Below are 20,257 nucleotides of genomic sequence, written 5' to 3' on the forward strand. Positions count from 1 at the left end.
TAGGTCAAGTTCGAATATGGGTCATCTGGGGTCAAAAAGTAGGTCATTAGGTCAAATCAAAGAAAAACTTTGTGTATGCGATAAAGGCTATATTTTTCAATTGATCTTCATGAAATTAAGTCAGAATGATTGCCTTGATGAAATCTAGGACAAGGTTGAATATGGGTCATCTTGGGTCAAAAATTAGGTCACTAGGTCAAATCAAAGAAAAACCTTGTGTATGCGATAGAGGCTGTATGAATGATTTTGTCAGAATGATTGCTTGATAAAATCAAGGTTGAATTTGATTATTGGTCATCTGGGGTCAAAAAGTAGGTCACTAGGTTAAATCAAAGTAAAACCTTGTGTATGCAATAGAGGCTGCATTTTTCAATTGATCTTCATGAAATTTAGTCAAAATGAAATCTAGGTCAAGTTCGAATATGGGTCATCTGGGGTCAAAAAGTAGGTCACCAGGTCAAATCAAAGGAAAACCTTGTGTATGCGATAGAGGCAGTTTTTTTTCCAGTTGATCTTCCTGAAAGTAAGTCAGAATGATTGCATTGATGAAATCTAGGTAGAATTTGAAGATAGGTCAACTGTAGTCAAAAAGTAGGTCACTAGGTTATATCAAAGAAAAACATTGTGTATGTGAGAGGCTGTATTTTTTAACTGATCTTCATGAAATTTTGGCAGAACGATAGCCTTAATAAAATCTAGGTGAAGTTCCAATATGGGTCATCTGGGTTCAAAAACTAGGTCACTAGGTCAAATCAAAGAAAAACCTTGTGTATGCGATAGAGGCTGTATTTTTCAATTGATCTTCATGAAATTTAGTCAGAATGATAGCCTTGATAAAGTCTAGGTCAAGTTTGAATATGGATCATTTGGGGTCAAAAACTAGGTCACTAGGTCAAATCAAAGAAAATACTTGTTTTTTGCTCCAATTTTAATGGTTATTGGTCAGAATATTTTTTTCCATGAAATCACTAGGTTAAACATGTTTACACTGTTATGGTGTATTGTGGTGTGTTACTCAGGTGAGCGGCCCTCTTGTTTATTGTACCAGCGTCACGATGATACAGAAGTTTAATATGGATAGTGTATGTAAATGTGTATCGGTATCCTGAAAATAAAATTAATTAAATTATATTAACTATTCAACAAATAATCCAAATGTCAGAATTATAAAAAAAATGCGATATGACAGATGACAGATGTCAAATATGTAAACAAACATTGAGCACCTGATAAAATCAGTTATGCTTAGCATTATTGCCTTACAGTTTGCTTAAAAAAATAACGTTCATACAATTATGTACCGATTGTAAAAGAATATAGAAGTCAAATTATTTAGCATGGCAGCAACACTTTCATATGCTCTGTGTTTCATTCCAAGAGGCAACAGATACCCTGTGCCTTTTTGGCATTCCAACAGTCTCTCAAAATCTCGTATACAGGAAGATCATCATTTGGCTGTGAAACAACAATATACGGAGTATCCTCGCATCTGTCTGTTAGCTTGTGTTTACCGCAAGTATAGGGCAAGATCATACGATTTCAGACTTTTATCTTTGCTGTCGTATCGCTTTTTGTTCTTTGTTGCCGCTAGCTTTGACGTTGTATGCAGCTGCCAATTTTGCCTTAAGCTTGTTGATGTACTTCTGCCGGATTTGACTGCGTAAATCTTGAGAAGGAAGACCCAAGAGAGCGTCGATAGCCCGAACATTAGAATGTGTGAGATTTTCAGTCACTTTTTATGTTGTTTTCAAGCGTACCAAGTATCTTCAAAAGTGTTGAGTTAATGCGCTCCACAGGATTTCCCATATGATGGTATGGTATAATTTGCGAGTTGGCGACACCTGATAGCTGACAAAGCTCTTTGATCAAGGTAGATTCAAAGTAAGCTCCCTGATCACTACGAGTCCTTGACGGAAATCGATAATGAACGATGGGCACGGGCTGTTGTTTTTGTCGTCTTTTTCTTCGTAGAACCGCCTCGGTAGCCTAGTGGTAGAGCGTCCGCTTCGAGTGTGGGAGTTCGTGGGTTCGATCCCCGGCGCGTCATCCCAAAGACGTAAAAATGGTACTTGGCGCTCAGCATTTAGAGGGTAGTGCTAGGACTGGTCAGCCCGGTGTCAGTATAATGTGACTGGGTGTGGTATCATATCACGTGTCTACGGCGTGATATTCCAGTGAGGCAGCACTATGAGTTGGGCATTGTGCTCACTGCTACAAGTAGACACCGTCGTTTATATGACTGAAAAATTGTTGAAAAAGACGTTAAACCCGAACACACACACAGATTCGGACAATATAACGCAGTTTCCCCTGCTGCTAAAATGTGGTCATTTTGTGGGAAATGAGTAATTGCTGGTCCAAAGAAAATGTCCATTCTCATTTATTGAGGAAGAAAGTATATGGTATTGTTTCTGATAGCTTTAATGATTGGTTAACACCTCTCTCGGAACGCGTCTATTATCAGGAGAGTACTTTTTCTGCACGAAGCAATTATTTCAATGACATGTGTGTCATTTTTAAGAAAGCTGCTGTTGATACTGGGCACTTTTGCCTTGGACAATTGATCTGATGTTAAATATATACAATTAAACCTCGGTATCTCCAGTTCAAAGGGATCGAGCGTTTTACGTCGTGGTGAAATTCGATTTAAAATTATATTTATTCACGTTTTTTTCGGAACATGACTTGAAAATGTCCTCGAGATAGGCGGACTTTTGAAATAAGCGAGTTCAAGATATCGAGTTTCAAGTGTTTATTTCAAACGAGATGTCCAATATCGAAGTTTAGGTGCCTCTTATGTACCGAAATAAGCGATCTATTTTTGATAAGAACACGGCTAAATTGCTTTTATTTCAGTTAGCTGGGCAATTCAACAGCAGTAGCTCTACGTGCAATTGTAATTCAAGTATCAAAAATCAAACAATATTAGATCGCATTTAATTAATAAAACATTTGCATCAAGTTGTTAGAATGAAATATGGGCAATATATGGATGATGCGGGTTTCTTTTAAAAACTTTCTTAAAGGTGTATGGAAAGCGTCTACCACCGCCATCCCCACACTCAAATTGGTCATCATTTAACCAACAATTTTTGTGGAATCACCCATAACTTTTCATTACGTACTACAAACGGATAGAAGTTGTTTGAAGACTTTTCTAACAAGCTCAAGTTAGCTGAATCCCACACCAACTGCTGAATAATACTCCATATCAACAAACCTTAACTGTTTGTATGAAAACAATATTGTTCCGGGCAAACGGTTTGCCTTTTCTTTTGACAAATCATTGCATCTACCGAAAATGTTACGAGTTTCCCTTGTCTACATAGTATCCGAATGCTAAAATGTTGTAGACAGACACACATCACATTTAATGGGCACTTTTGTCCACTTCAAGGCACTTAATTACTGTAAGGAAAGAATAGGTGTCGCTAAATCGTGAGTTTAAACTTTTATATAGGAAATAGCATCGTTAACGTAGCTACTTATTAACGATAAATCACAGTACAATTAAGTCCCAGACAATTATAAGTTGTGATGCGATTCGATATTGATTTGGTGTTTGATGTGAAGTACTTCAGGATGCAGAAAACATTCGATCGCTGCAAAAGGTATTTAAGAATGTTGATTTAACATCACTCGCTGCAAAAGGTTTATATAAAATGTTGCTTTAACATCAGTCGCTGCAAAAAGGTTTATATAAAATGTTGATTTAATATTGATCGCTGCAAAAAGGTTTATATAAAATGTTGATTTAACATCAGTCGCTGCAGAAATGTTCATGTAAGAATGTTGATTTAACCTTTTATTTCGAGTCCTTATCTATATCGAATAAATAGCAGTACCGCCTCGGTAGCCTAGTGGTAGAGCGTCCGCTTCGAGTGCGGGAGGTCGTGGGTTCGATCCCCGGCCGCGTCATACCAAAGACGTAAACAATGGTACTAGCAGTTCCCTCGCTTGGCGTTCAGCATTAAGAGGATAGTGCTAGGACTGGTCAGCCCGATGGCAGTATAATGTGACTGGGTGGGGTATCATGCCACGTGTATACGGCGTGATATTCCAGTGCGGCAGCACTATAAATTTGTACATTGTGCTCATTGCTACAAGTAGACACCGTCGTTTATATGACTGAAAAATTGTTGAAAAAGACGTTAAACCCGAACAAACACACACATAAATAGCAACATTCCCTGTAAAAGACATTTAAAGATCTGATGACAGTATTAGATTCATTTTATAAAAGTATTAAAATTACTTTATCATTCGGTGAAGCCTAAGGAATACTTTTTATTTGTTAGCCATAGATACATTACATTACATTAATTGTAATCTACACAGTCAGTCTGTATGCGACTTGATAAAGGTCTTCGGTTCACAGTGTGATACTGTGATAAGTGTTCATCTGCAAAGAAATGAAAATTCACATTTTCTTTTGATTGCAAATAATCTGAAATGTAGATAAAAACACATGCTTTTCTGTATTGTATTTGAGGTGGCAGAGCACTATTTCATTTATATCTTTTGTATAATCTGACATCTTTAAGAACAAATCGGTTATTCTTTGACATGCCACAATACCAAAAACAAGGTGGCATGCGCATGTATATTTGCAGAAGGCAGACTGGGATGCCAGGCCTCACACTGATACATGTGTCGTTTATATTCCTGAATCAATACTATTTTTTATATATTAAATTCAAATAATTTTATATAAAATAAGGAGGTTGATGAAAAACAAAAGGGAAATAAAACAAGGGATAAAATTTGATATACAAAAATATATTTTACCATTTATATACAATTTATTAGCCTTTTGATGATAAACACCTTAAAAGATACAAAACATAACCACTCATGGGGTGAAATACATCCTCTACCAGTGAAGACACAGAGCGATATAGAGTGAGCGAAAACCTCTTTAAGACAGGCAGAGAGAGTAAAGGGATTTTCGTTTAACATAGTGTACCTCCTTTTGAATAGACACCGTCAGCAATTATAGCCTGAACTAGGTTAGTAGAAAATACTATGAAAACCATTTTCAGAAATTCCAGTTTCCAGGAAACAAAACCAGGTCATCTAGATTAACTGCCGAAGTTTTGCACTACTTGACTGTCACCGTCAGCTTATAATATTCAGATGCGTGCGACTTCCAATCTATCTAACTTTATTATCTTCCAGAGAGGGGCACAGGTCGCCACACATTATTAAGTGATAATAGCTAGGCTTCTAGAAATGTAATAAGATCAAACGCAATTCTGATGTAACTTCCATAATTTATGTTTTTTCTTAAAGGCAAAGAAAATCTCCTATATAAGTGACCCCCCCCCCCCCCAAATACCAGACTTTTTAATCCCCAATATACAAGATCCTGTCTGGTCCAGTCTGATAAGGGTCCATAAAACCCCTGTAGACTTGACATGTAGCCTAATTATTGTCAGAGAATCATAAATTTTATTGCCTACAGGTAAATTGGTTATTTCCTGTGTTTTGCATTTTATTAATTGAAATGCTGTTGTTTTTTTAGCCTTTTTTCAGCATGTACACAAAATTATTTTAATTGATAAGATACTAATTTTGATTGCTCAGTCATGTTGAGTAATGTCCTGGCCAATTAAATTATAACTCTTATAGCAAAGCATTTCTCACTATAAAATAATTATTCAAAACTTAATAAGAGAAATTACAAGTTTGTTTATTCAATGATTATGATCTTTTTAACAAAAGTAACAAAATAAAAACGAAAAAAAAAGATAATTGCTGGATTTTATTACAAATTAAAGAAGCGTTCAGTTGCATTTTTAATAGATAAAGAAGGTATATAGACAGAAGGATGTTATATATTAAAAATGCTTAATTCCTCTTGTGTTGTCTAAATAATGTTAACTTTCTTTTATGTATAATAAAATCCAGCAATAAAGATATATCATTGTTCAAAATAAACAATAATTTATTACTTCTAAAAGCTATGCCACTGAATGCATTTTTTATATTTTTGATAATAAAAAACAGCAATAATGAGATGTAATTGTTAAAAAACTTACTTTATTAAAAAAATATGATAAAACACTGTTGTATCTTACCACTTTGTTTATCTAGCCCTTATTCAATCAAGCTTTCTAAACTCGTTATAAAGGTGAGAACTGATTTGCTATGAAGGTGAGAAATATCACCTGCAATTTATTTACTGCAGAGTAGCTATACAGTAGCTTATTATGATAAACAGAAGCAAGTCTACCAATGGTCCTGACTTGTGTATTGGCCCTTATCGCCAATACGCAGACCGTATCATCTTCATAGGCCACATACCAGGCATACCAGAATCAGTGTCTTTAATTTGATATATATATTAAACCACAATGCCGAAAGATTCTATAGCTTTATCATCAATGCTTAACTTGGGGGAAAATCAAGCCGCATAATGAATTGCGTGTAGCTGAATTATGAAAAGCGCATACATATTTTGTTAACATAACTCGGTGTTATGATAATTTCTATTTTGATTGATTACCAGTTGTATACTTTAATGAAAGCATGACATTACTTTCTTAGACGAGTATCAGTACTGTAACTTTGTCTCATCAAAATGCATGGCTTACAATTAATGACTCCTCAGGCTTGCAGAATGGATTTATATCAATAGAACAAATAAAGTTCCATTATAATTGCTAAAGGGCTTTGGTAACATTTATGTAATATATCATTACCGTTATCTTTTGCAGAGGACGTGCAATCCCGTGAAATTATGTTTATATAAATATAAATCTCAGACAATCGCTCTCTTGCCGGTAGGAAGATACTACAAAATGATCTGTTATGTGATTTCCCACATACGGTTTATGAAAGTTAATATTTATCTTCGTTATAGATTTCTGTCAAATGGATATTTTGGAAACAATTTATATTTCTGACGGCAGATGAAACTTCAGTAGGCTTTGTTGTTACTGGATATTATACAAGGTAATAGGCTGGAAAACTGTATACTAAAACGCTTTTATTCGAACCAGTCAGTTATCTTCAACTTGGTGCTATCTTTCACAATTAATCTAACGAATCAAATCTTTTTGCCAAGCACCAATTAACTGTATAATGTTGAAGATGATTTTTCAAAATATAAAGCAAGATACACACTAAACTGTGTATTAAGAACTAACCGTCTTTTAAACCTTAAAACTCTTATTACTACCAATGCAAAATATAAATATATGTAAATAAGGAACATATAAGCGTTTGCCACACAGATCCTTTAATACTATTTTGAGTATATTGAACAAATAAAACAAATTTTACTGTATTGTAATTCGGAAAATAATAAAGGAGAATACTTGTGTTTTCTTTATAGATAGAAACGAGTTTTACGCGAAAATGATCACGAACATTTTGTGCAGTTTATAACACTTTTGCTCCTAGACACTAAAATCAGTCGATTCGGACTTAAACGGTTCAAACCTTATGATAATCCTTATGTTATAAATTTATTCGGCACGTTTTACTGATTTTCCATCAGTTAGTAAAACGCCTACTAAGTAAATACAGATTTTGTATATTATTTAGACGGCTTTAAAAAGGCACATTCTTTTCCATGGATTTTTTCTTTGTAACGCATGTTACGCAAACTGAGGGTCTGTGTTGGGAAGGCAACATTGTGTCTTGTGTACGAACAAATATGATCTCCCTCTTCCAAAGGTCAAATAAACATTCAATTAATTTTTTTCGTTATCAACGCTTAATTGACGTCATATTTGCCTACAAAATTGCTACAGGCAAACATGCTTTCGAGTATCATTCAATAAGATTTCATATTTATCTCTTAAATTTACAGATAGCACAACTATGATCCCAAAGGACCAGGAAATATAACATTAGTGAGTCCCAAGTACAGCGATACTTTTACAGCATTATCATGACTCTCAAAGATTGATGTTATTTCAGCTAAAAGTCTATAGGAAGAAAATTGATAAGCTTATAAGCAGATACCAGTTTTTTCCCACAGTCCTTTTGTGCAAAAATGCACGAGTCTCTGTTATTGAGATTGATGTATGTCAATTGTCTAAGTGTCATTACCTTTAATTTCCTAAGGCAGGAAATGTTATTTATGATACAATTCTGGGGAAAGTGCCAGATGATGCCATATATCATCTCGATTTCACATTTTTTTATGGAAATGAAAATTGCCCTTATGCTAATAATGTAGTAGTATCAGTCTTAATGCTGCCGAATTGACTATGTTTTAGTGTTCTGGTTCTTCGTGTATTATGTCATAATTCATTGCTTTGACGTCAGAATATGAAATAAAAAAATGAAATAATGTTATGTTAGTATCAGACATATCTTTGTAAAATGTAATTCATATTAGACTTTTATGCCTGTGTTAAAGAAGCTAAATTATGTCATCGTGGTGCTTACTCGTGATACCTTCATTACAAATAATAATGCATTTGGCTACGTTCGTTGACATTGAACCACTTGACCTTCACCGCTGTGTGTTCATAATCTCGCTTTGGAGGTAGAATGATACGCGAGGAAGCCATCCATCCAGCTTGCTTATGGAACGTTGGGTGTTCTTTACAGGTACCTGTACGTGATGATATTATGCCCGGAGGGACACCTTGGATCTTTTGCACCATCAAGTGTTAGGTAGTTGCCGCTTGGCACACCCATTTTTGTGTCGGTTTGACGTTAAACCCAACACAACGGACAACAGAATAAGATTATTTCAATGCAAAACATTTATTTGGTCCGTTCCATTAGAAAACCTGTATAAATCACATGATACAATTCTTGAATGATTAGTAGTTTTAATATACTGGAAAATCTTTTATTTTTCTTATGTTCGTACAGGAAATAGAATAGTGTATATTGTAATTCAGTTATCTAAGGCAAATAAATTTCCACCATATTTTACAAATAAATATTTTTTGTCTTGTCGTGGCAACCGAAATGCCCCCATACACCTTGAGAATATAGTGTTGTATAGATAAAATCCCCATTATGACACCAAAAATACATTGTTAGGTTATCGTTGTCAAGTCATTTTAAACTGTTTCTAAATATTCAATATTGTATTTAGTCGGTGATACCAATGATTTGTTGAATATCAAATGAAATGAAAAATACACGCCATGCACAATGACGTCATACAGTTTTCATGACGTTCTTCACGTCTGTAATGCCTTTGGTGACTTAAAAGCATTTTAAGTCTTGAAAGAGTAAAGATAACTCCTTCAAATTTTTCAGATTAGAAAGGTAATATTCTTCATGAATAATTTGTTATCTTAATTTTGATATTTTTTTTTTGTCAGATACAGGTTTTGTTCTGGAATGGCCCATATTCATTGTGTAGTCAAAGTTATATGCGATTACATTCATTGTACAGATATACATCGTAATATGTTACTTTCAGTCTATCATTTTTTTCTGGCATTTTGGTTTGTATTGTACATACGAGGAGAAATCACATTCTGCGATGATTATATATACAGTATCTTTTAATGAAAATGTATAAACTTTATCTATTGAATCAGTAATACATACACCCGTTTCTTATTTTCATTTGGGAAGTAAACAAAACCCTAGCCAAATAGTTTGTTTACCTTCGTCTCCTCAATCATTTGGTAATAGTTCAGTGGAACATTACGTGGCCTTGGGCAAATAATATTTTGACATTTGTACAGCAAGTAATTTTATAAGTGTATATAGTAAAGTTTTTAAGTGGTCGTTTTTTATTTTGTTTTTATTTTCAATGATATACATGTATCTGTACAACTGTAGTTCGTCCAATGAACAAATTAAATAATTAAAACGGCCACTCTTTTCCTCCGTAAAGGGTTTGCTTATTATTTATATCACATCAACATTATAATCTGATGGAGAGCGCCTGCAGTCCGGAGATATCATTTTGTTCAAATATGAGTGTCAGGCAATCGGCCGAAGACATTCATTGACATCATCATAATGTTTTTGGATAAAATCAATAATTAATATCATGCACTCACAAAGTATGCTAACACACGACCTCGAGATTTCATATAACGAAATTTTATATAACACGTAATGTGCGCCTTCAGTTAATTGGACTTATGTATTGTTTAAATCGCAATTTCTGCTGAGTTAGCAATGAAGAGAAAAACTGCTTTAATCACGAAAACACTGCTAATTATAACGGGATTTTTCTTAAAGATCTCTTTGAGTGTATAAGCTATGTGATTGCAACCGTTATACATAGCTGCTATTTTTATAGTTGTAACTATTTTCGATGTTGTGCTTGCATCCATTTACTAGAAATCTTAGACAGCAATATCAAAGTAACATACAAAAAGGCATAAATATTCTGAATTCATTATAATAATGATGTAATAAAGTAACATTCCATGATGTAGTCAAATTTTGGAAGTATTTCTTTCATTTGACTTTATTACCGTTACCAGCTTTCATAAGTGAGTTTTATGAATATTTGTACCGAAAACGTAACGAGAATAAGAAGTATAAGGCGAAATATTCCTTTGTTTTTAAATCAAAGGCAATCAGCGGCATATAATCGCCATAGAGCTCGTTTATCATGCTAAAATTAGATAAAAGTTTGGGGCTATTTCTCATCCAGCGATGAGCTTTAATACATTTAATACTCCTTTATCAGAGAAAGCGCAGAATCGCAAGTATTCGCAATAGTGTTTGTTAATTATCTCGAAATGACTGGACTTCCTAAATGGCGACACTGTTTACTCCTAACCAGATACTGGGCGTTTGATTGCCATGCGCTAGGCATTTAGTCGTTAGAAAGCAGCAGCGTGCATGACAATAAATGGTCGCTGTCCTACTGATATGTGATTATGTTCCCCTTGTTAATAGAGCGACTACCGTTAACAATCTGTCATTCTTTAGCATAACTGGTCTTTTAAATTAGCAATAGGGAAATTGTGAAGATTTTCGCATTGTACGCAGTCAAATATTCTGTTAAGGTTCCATCAAATATTTTACAAAATTACGATAAGGTGACGACAAATTGTAAAGTATCTTTTAGGTGATGTCAGAGCGCCGACAAAAAGCAACATATACCTGTATATAACAAGAATAATATGTATGTCATATTAAGAAATGTATTACTTGCTTCCCTGCCTAAAAACATAACACGACTGAAAAACTTGTATGCGTGTTATCATTTTTGCAAAATATACACATTTTGCATTCATCAAACAACTGCGCATCATTTAAATTTTCAAGAACTAAAAGAAAGGTTTACTAGTAAGCGGTTGAAACATGGACGTGGAAGACCGCAACAGTGTTGTTCAAAACTCTTAAAGTTAACAGTCAATACAAACGATGAGACAATATTGTAGACAAAATATAAATATGATAAAGAAGCACATATCAAGATAAAAGCAATATCATTCCATCTTTTTATATCGATCTTATGTACAAGTAGCAAATACAAATGCGACGTGATGTGCTACTATGCTGCCCTAAAACATTGGCAGACAAACACATTTTCTTGCTTTTCTGAGACAATTTCAAGAGACTATAAACATAACAATCCGATATAAAGACATTTTACAATATCAATAACATAATCAATGCATTCTGTGATTTAAAATGTGTTCTCATAAATACCTTACTTGCGAGTTAAAAATACTTTAAGTGTCAAACATGTTGAAAACATTTGATATATATATGTCATTTATGTAACACGGAAATGCGATTTATCTTTAGAAATGTTCTCCAAAGTATTAATCCCGATGGATTACCAAACTATGTCTTCCGTAGGCTGTCTTATCTATATGTTTCCGAAAATGTGGAATCTTCGAAAAATAGAAGCTCAATAAAGTGTAGCATTTGGCTCCTTGTTGCTGTCTACAAAATGCTGTATAATAAAAACCGTCCTCTGTTTAGATTTGGTTATAAAATTATAATAAATAACACGTAATCTGTCAGTACAGTTTATGAACCAACAGAGCATATCCGGAGGCTAGTGATCTCTGTAACTTATCGACTGTCTAGATCTATGGTGTATTCCCATATTTAAGAATAAAATATGTACTATCTATGGTAGTATTTTTATAGATATGTATATGAACCACTTTGAGTAAAGCCATAATAAAAATATGTATCACACGTCTGAATGTTCAAGGCATTATTATTTGAACAGCCAAACTTTGAAATGAGAAGAAATACGTGTTTTACTAAAGGGAACATTAAATCAGTACTCTTTTTATTTCTAGTAAAAAAACTAATAAAAGATCCTTTGGAAACAAAGAATGCAACCAAGAAGAATAATAGCAGAGTCGGTTTGATTGAGTCTGTTCATTAGAGGTAATGAAATGAGCCTGACTTCAAATCACTTGCCCCTCATCGATGTGGGTTCGAGCCTCACTCGGGGCGTTGAATTCTTCATGTGAGGAAGCCATCCAGCTGGCTTACGGAAGGTCGGTGGTTCTACCCAGGTGCCCGCTCGTGATGAAATAATGCACGGAGGGGCGCCTGGGGTCTTCCTCCACCATTAAAAAAGCTGGAAAGTCGCCATATGACCTATCATGTGTCGGTGCGACGTTAAATTAAAAAAAAAATGATCAACAACGCTCACGCACCCTAGCAGTGGCTTAAAGTTACAGTCACACATACGGATATGTCCAAGCGTTGAGGTACGGTGCGGATAGGATTAGTCTGTGGATGTATAACTACGGAACAGTACGTCTTAGTACGGGAAAAATGGTGAGGAACAGGAAAGAAACAAAACAATACAGGACGCGAATAAGTACGGATAGGTACCAGGTACTACGTTGAATTACGTTTTACTGCGCCTTGCAACTTGCCCAGCGCACGGACGGGTCTGCGGTAAACTACGTTGAACTATGCTTAAGTACGAGCAGCCTCGGATAACTACGTTCGGCTACGGCGAGGTACGTAACAGTACGGATAACTACGTTTAAGTACATTTAACTATGGATGAATAAGTTTCAGCCAAGTTGGTCTAAAGTCACGCTCAAATGGCTACGGTTCGCTCAAACTTTCAAAAATTGAAGAAACTTGCAAGTTTGGAATAAGTTTTGAATACGTTTTGACCACGTTTTGGCACGGATTAATACAAATGACTACCCTGAGGTACGGCTCAAGTACGGACCGATACGGTTTACTATATTTCTGTCCGTAGCTAGACGTAGCTATCCGCGCCGTATGTGTGACTGGGGTATAAGCGGAACTCTATTACACGCATGTTGAATCGACTCCATGATCCCAAAGGACCAGAAAATATAACAACACTGAATCCAAGTACGGGGAGACTTTTTCAGCCGCCACACGGCACTTAAAGATTGGAGTTGTGATAGTTGATAAAATCTGTAAAAAGTTCCTTTGGAAGCAAAGAATGCAACCAAGAAGAATAATATCAGACTCGGTTTGATTGAGTCTGTTCATGAGAGGTAATGAAATGTGCAACACCTCTTACGTCCCCTAGCACCGGCTTAAGCGGAACTATATTACACACATGTTGAATGGACTCCATGATCCCAAAGGACCAGAAAATATAACAACACTGAAACCAAGTACGGGGAGACTTTTTACAGCCCCCACACGGCACTTAAAGATTGCTGTTGTGATAGTTAATAAAAAGATCATAGAACTCGTTTAAATCGTTCTTATGATTATTAGATATTTTAAATTCATTATAAGTGCTGAAATAACTGATTAACCAAAACTCATTTTCATATAACGTTTGTCCATAATAAAAGCCGCAGTAAAATGAATCATTCCAATATTTGTTTTACTCTTGCAAGGGCGATCATTGATGCGAAACCTAAATTTTAAGTTACAGAAAAAATGTTTAAAACAGATTGAAGAACTTATATTTACTCATTTTAACTTTTACATGGACGCCAACGATAGAGCAAGCTCTTAAAATTTACCTTAGAGTGAAGAGAGTAGAAAAGGAATCACAAGTCAGCAAACGTGTCTTTGTTTTTATATTGTTGTCTACATAGATATATAATTTGATTTCGTTTCTCATGAGGTTTGAATATATGCTAAAGTGTCATAGACATAGATATATAATGGTAGAAAAGTAGATTTAAAGTTTGCTTTCGATAGCTAGACATGCAATTGCAATATATATTGTATGACTTTTCACAGCAATTCTTACTCCTAAGGGACCGATAGATTGGTACTTACAAATACAGTCTGTCTTCTGTAGACAAATTCCGTCGCCACATTTCTCACCATTTTGAAGGCTGAAAGATATATAGGCCCAAAACTTGTCACTATACTCCTAGTACAGATGCTGTTTCTAACATTTATTTCAAATAGTTTTCCTTGGCAGTGAATTCTAAAATGTGTCGTAAACAGTATGATTGCATACTTTTAAGTGAAATTAATATTTCAATATATTAAATAATACCTTACTTGTAATTACAGAGTATTAACCACTGTTTATTCTCTAAATTAGTGTATTCCCTTCGTATCGTAATTATGGAGGTATTATGGAGAGAGACTGTAATAGTCTGATTTATGTCGTTCCAAACTATATCATAGTAATAAGGTAAACACAATTTGTGTTTAGAATTGTATTTCAAACCAAATATGCTCAAAATCGATTTAATAATTAACAATATGCTGAACGTTCAGCACCACATAACCCGTGTTTTCTGTCGTAAGAGAAAAAACTGTCGACACGTTAATTATTGTCCTTAAACAAATTACAATTTATTATCAACATCCATTCCTGAATACATAAACCAGTAGCTTTCATACCGAAGACGTAAAAATGGTACTAGTAGCTTCCTCGCTTTGCGCTCAGCATTAAGAGGGTAGTGCTAGGACTGGTCAGCCAGGTGTCAGTATAATGTAACTGGGTGTGGTATCATGTCACGTGTCTACGGCGTGATATTCCAGTGAGGCAGCACTATAAAGTTGGGCATTGTGCTCACTGCTACAAGTAGACACCGTCGTTTATATGACTGAAAAATTGTTGAAAAAAGACGTTAAACCCGAACACACACACACACAGTAGCTTTTTCTCTGGCCTCTACATTGCTTACCATTATCTATTAAGCTGCATCACATCTTGCAATAACTCATAGTTGAAGTCATAACCATATAATTTGTCAAGGAAGTGAGAACCACGGATTTAAGCAACATTCCCATATGACAACACTGCATAAAGCATTCAAAAGCTTTAGGGATCATCTTGCTCTTTCTGCGAGTTATTCCCATCGTCATTTTTGTTTTGTATCAGTTTTACTCGTATCAAAAATGTTACCTCCAGATTTATGCAAATGCTTTAAAATTGAATATAACTTCTTTCGAACCCAATTAGAATCAACAAAAATTGAGAGCAGTTTGGCAAAAGCAAACTCATGCAACATCTTATAAAAACATATCCACAAGAAGTCGAACAATGTTCAGAAACACGCTTTACGGCGTAATTTATTGTACAAAGAGGAATTCGAACTGTTCTTTACAACATACAATAAAATATTTATTACTAGGCTTAATAAGCCTTTTAAAATTAAATTTTGATGTGAATATGGAGGCAAGCCGCCTTTTAACTTTTCTTGAATTATGTTTTATTAGAAATATTCGTATCACATGTCAAAGAAGCATTTTTATGGAAGCTAGTTTAATTTAAGTTAAGAGACGTAAATTGAACAGTGAGTATAGATCGTAAGCTTTAAAATATCAGAGGAATGTTTAGTTTTACTTTAGTTTGTCAGAGGTTGTGAGCACAAGTATATGCTAATCATTTACTTGTCGTCATATTGTACTGAAATACGTATTACAATTTCAAATCAATGAAACATACTACGTGATGTTCAAACACTTATTGGCTAATAATAGAACGTGAGATTCAGCAGCGAATAGGTATATGTCTGAAACGTTCAAATGCATTATATGATTTGAAATTCGCGTTTGCATTAAACACAATCAACCAGCATTTAACAATATTGGATTTGTACTTTTTATTTGATTGTAATGTTCATTAAAGCACCTAAATGACACAAAAGTAGCTGCTTACTAGCCACCAGCCAGTACTGGCGACTATACTTGATAAACTCTAGGATTTTGCTCATGGAAGAATAACATCCAAATAGAAGGCTGTAAAACAGTGCAGGAAAACTCTTATATTGCGGAGTATAATTATTTCCACAAGTAAACAATAATTTAACTTGATTTGTTTGTTTGTTTTGGGTTTAACGCCATTTTTCAACAGTATTTCAGTTATGTAACGGCGGGCGGTTAACCTAACCAGTTTTCCTGGATTCTGTACCAGTACAAACCTGTTCTCCGCAAGTAACTGCCAACTTCCCCACATGAATCAGATGTGGAGGACTAATGATGTCAGACACAATGTCGTTTATCAAATAGTCACGGAGAACATACGCCCCGCCCGGGGATCGAACTCACGACCCCGCAATCCGTAGAGCAACGCTAATTTAACTTGAGTATATGAAAAATATTTATAATAAAGTCCTATATTTACAAAACAACAGTAGCACAAAGCTTTGGTATCAAGACTTGAAACTATGTTTAATCCAACTTTTCCTTGATTTCTCTTTGATGATCAGACACAGCCATTTATATTAAACGTTAGAACGATAACTTTTTATTTTACATAAAAAACACACAAAAAAAAACAACTTGCAAATATGGAAACAAAGGTGTTCTCAAAAATGCAAAATGTTATAAAACTTTATCATTATAAAATTGATAAAACGTTTTGTTTTCTTGAAATTGTCTTTGAAGAAATACTTTATTACAAACAAGCTTAAGATGGTAAAAATACATTACAGAATAGTGTCAAACGTCTTACATTTTCTTTGCTAAAACGCACCCTTAAATTTTTTGCACTTTTTGCAATTTTACGAGAGGTAAATAAAAACATTAAAAAAATACATGCATGGACACTGAAAAATGTATGTTTGTTCAGATACAGTTTCTAGCCAATTCAATGAAGTGCTTTAGAGGGTTCACTGGTAGATAAATTGAAAACAAATAGATATTAGATATATTAGAACGATTCTCTTTTGACGATCATAAGTTATTGTGTTGTGTTTGTTTTCTCTAACGTCAGTGGTTACCTCAAACTGGCTTCTTGTATCGTATTCTTTACATCGACTATTCACTATTTGCTCATGTGGTGTATCCCCAGGGGGCTTCAGATAAATAAAACCAGAAATTTGGATGCCACGGCAATTTTATTTTATTTACATTATTTATATAAATAAGAAAATTAATTACAAGACATATGATTCTAAATAAAGTTCGTTTGTACTGGGATGTACCTCGTGCAACATCTTATGGGATATATACTTTGTCATTAAATCGGATTGTCAGAGCGTGTACTCTCTCTGACGGCAATATTTTAGGATATTCATGCGTTTTTTGGCTGTTCTTATTTTTGATCATGCTTTTATTGATAATGATTAATAACTTTAAAGTGATCTTTAAAATAATGCGAAAAAGTTAAAGCACAATTGTCAGGATAGGAGTTATATGACCCAGGGAAGTGCCTACGCCTTTAGTATCTTGAACAATGAATTGGGTCCAATCGCTAAGGTGACTATGTCTTAGACTAGCTGACAAACGATATAGATTATCCTTTGTTAAAACGTAAAGCTGGTGAGACCAAATATCTCATATATAGATTTTTCCTCTGGCTACCTTGCCTAAATGATTCGTGTGCCAATGATTAGGAGCTAAATAATTTCAGGGATCAGGCAAATCACTACATGTTTCAAACTAACAATCTTCAGTTAATATTAATAAGCTCAAACTCCTATAGGTTGGAGACTCTATACTTGACTGGTCTTTTAGTTGAAGTTCCCGTCAGACAATGTCTTTGAATCAACAACATACGAGTCCTACCGCATAGATGCTCGGCCTCTGTCCTACCGCATAGATGCTCGGCCTTTATCCTCTTAATTTAAGTTGCAACTTTATATAATTGCCCTGACTCCTGGATGCTCAGCGCCTATATGCTATCATATGTAGCATTCAACTACCATATAGGTATATCCCCGATGCCTTGGCGGTACGTCGCTAATAATGCTGAACCGTCTATAAGCTGATACTCTTCTCCTATCTCAGTGGATTACGAAACTCTGGGTCTCTGTCTCAGCTTTCCGATGCTCAGCCTATATTTGCTATCATCTATAGCATTCAACTACCCTTAAGGTAAAACTCCTACGATCTGGCCCTATAGTTCGAAACCTTGTTGAAATTCTGCAACTCTTTTTTAGTCCATGAACTTTAATAATTTATCCGCCCTGACAGGGTAGTTGCAATAACCTCCTTATCAAGGTACTGGGATAAATTATTAGTTGAATCCTCGAAGTGTCTTCTTCGATCGCTGGATACCGAATGAACTCTCTGTCATCCATCTACCTATTTATACCCTAGCAGACGTGAGCTTTGATTGGTGCTATTTATAGAACGTGTTCTAATTGGTCCAAAGTTATACATAGTATTTTACAACGAGTACTTGCTCTAACAAATATCTGGTTCCCTTTAACTGTTGTATAAGACATAGTGTGTGTTGCTGGGATCCAGCTATCAACATAATGCACCCAAATTAGCCACAAATGACCCAAATCCTATCATAAACAGCAATTCAACAATAATTATAGCAATAGTACCATGAAAAGGGAGTCAAGCACTTTTTGTGCTTATGTGTTACGTTATCAATATATTAGATATAGAAATTATTCTGACAACAATCACTAAAGCATATATTCTTTTGCAGTAAACAAATAACACTATGAAGATTGAGAGCATAAAACATTTTCTACTTATTATTAACCCTTACCCTGCTAAATTTCTATAATGAACTTGTCCATCTTTCATTTTGGACAGAACCATTAACTGTTAAAAGTGGTGATAACCAAAATATACTAACTGAATGGCGAACAGTGCAGATCATGATCAGATTGCATGGATGTGCAGGCTGATCATGATCTACACTGGTCGCAAAGGCAGACTCTCATGCCGCCAGCAGGCTAAGGGTTAAAGTGTCATAATACTGCTTTATTGTTCCGTGCAGAAACAATATTCACTTGCTATAAGAAGGGTTCCAAAAGAGGTATTTACCATCCGTTGAAGCTTTCATTCGCAATAACGTTCACTTACTTCCTCCATAAAACGATAATGGATAATTTCGTTTTTTGGCAGCTAAGCAGTGATGCAAACAAAAAACAAACTTGTACAAAAACAAACGAACAAACGTGCGTGCGTGTATGCATGTGTGCGTGTCATGCACATGCGTGTGTGCGTGCGTATGCGCGTATGAGCTTATTTATAGTCACCACTGTTATCCCATTTGGGCGATTCCTCAAGAAAACTGATAGTTGTTTTAGTGGGAGGACAGTACAAGATACAGAAGTTGTTCCAATTCAAGAAACGTTCTTTGTTCGTTAGTGTTCAAGCAGTAAAGCACCAATACATTGGACTCTTACATAAATACTAGTTGCTTTATTTGGAGGAACGGGGAATCGAATTCACGACCCCTAGTGTCGTAGTAAGACCTGCCAGAATAATTAATAGATTTTTTTTATTTGTGCCAGTGCAAACTCTCCTTCCCCGTCAGATATCATCAATAAAACCGTCAGTATATAGGCCTAGTGAGATTACTAATTATTGTGTTGTATAGCAAGAAACAAGAAGTGTTTCTGCTCATATGCGTAATAAAACGAATTTAGTTGTTACTATTGTTAAGCGTACAACTCTATTACTGGAGGTGAAGAAGTAGCTACATTGATATGGCGGTGCCAATACACTCTTTTATATTTATTTTTTGAAGTTTATATAGGTCACACATCACATACAATCCTCAACGGTTCGTGTGTTCTAGTTGTCTTTTAATACCAATTAAGAATGATATATTCAAATTAAACACTAAACATGCTGTAATTTGTTATTCAACAGCCCCGTTAATATTTTCTAACCTTTCCCCACCATTTTGAAACTAGAGGAATCATGCTGACCCGCTAGTTGAAATAAAGTCTGGAAACATTACTGTATATCCGTCAACTAGATGCAGTTCGATGAAACAATAGATAAGCTATAGTTACAACAGTAGGTGATCAAATTAAACCATAATTATAAAGAACAAAACATACCAAACGAAACATGATAAGCATCGATTAAACTTAAATACAGTTTGATGCTTTACTGATATTAACGTGCATGTTTTAAGCCCAGCACGTTAAAAATATATATTTTGCAGTTTCAGTCAACATGGCTTTTTCTTATTGTACAAAATAAGAAGATTAAATTCATA

Source organism: Mercenaria mercenaria, chromosome 3 (genome assembly GCF_021730395.1).
Source record: "Mercenaria mercenaria strain notata chromosome 3, MADL_Memer_1, whole genome shotgun sequence".
Taxonomy (NCBI): domain Eukaryota; kingdom Metazoa; phylum Mollusca; class Bivalvia; order Venerida; family Veneridae; genus Mercenaria; species Mercenaria mercenaria.